This window comes from Morone saxatilis, unplaced genomic scaffold (assembly GCF_004916995.1).
Source record: "Morone saxatilis isolate NCDOM2014 unplaced genomic scaffold, NCSU_SB_2.0 Contig17, whole genome shotgun sequence".
Lineage (NCBI taxonomy): Eukaryota > Metazoa > Chordata > Actinopteri > Moronidae > Morone > Morone saxatilis.
In genome coordinates this window covers 16,109,731-16,110,655 of record NW_023339729.1, presented here as the reverse complement: position 1 = coordinate 16,110,655, position 925 = coordinate 16,109,731, and the positions used below count along the sequence as shown (strand labels likewise).

The 925-nt window shown below is 38.5% G+C and overlaps 1 protein-coding gene across 3 annotated transcripts in view; it reads right to left on the bottom strand.

Annotated features, from left to right (window-relative positions):
- Window positions 1-925, bottom strand: part of si:dkey-117m1.4 (serine/arginine repetitive matrix protein 1) — a 19,752-nt gene that overhangs the window by 16,926 nt on the left and 1,901 nt on the right. The window lies entirely within an intron of this gene.

The following is a 925-nucleotide window of genomic DNA, read 5'->3' as shown; positions in this document are numbered from 1 at the left end:
TTTCTACAAAACACTTTTTTAAATTTAAGATAATAAATAAAGATTCCTTTAAATGTTACAAATAAAAAATCCAGTCCAAACACAAGCAGCCATACAACCTTCTTAAACTGGTAGAGTTGTGATTCAGTTCAGAAATCGTCCAAGAATAAATAAAAAAAAGAGTAAAAAACTCAGCAGACATTTAATAGCAGCCTCCGGTGCTGTATATGAATCATTCCAACAACCATGGAACTGAAAAATGAACCGGTCAGTCAGTTTCTTTAGATTAAACCATTCCTTGAATTTAGTATGGGATGTCTGTTATTTACTTCAAGTAAAATAAATACCACTGGTCAGACTGACTTCTAATTACCCAGCATGCAATGCTTCATAGTTGAAAATAACTTAATGAAAACAACAAAAAAATACACTCCCACCATTTCGCAAATTATAAAAGGTCTTTGAGGCAAATCGTCCCTCTGAATTCAGCTTAATAGGATGTTTATGTAAACCTGTGACCTGTGAATAATAACCACACTGACCATAGTAAGATTCTGCAATCTAGTTAGTGTTTATAGTTGAGTGCTCTGACCCCTAGATCACCACTAAGGAGTGTGCTATTACCCCAGGGAGCTCAAACGCAGCCACCTGTGTGAGCCCAGAATGGCCAAGCGAGATTATCTTCTTCAGACTAAATCCATGCCAAAACCGCCTTACTCACAAGAGCCAAACTGATCCTGCCTCTGCCGATTCTGGGCTAGTTCTGTTACCACAGATCTCAATATTGTTTTGCGTCAGTCTATTTTTTACTCGCATGACATTGGAGGCTCTTAAAACTAGGCCATAGGAAGATCGTGCCTTGGATTTTGAGGTGTTCATTACTGTCTCTGTGTGTGTGTGTGTGTGTGTGTGTGTGTGTGTGTGATTTCATGCAGGCAAGAGAGAG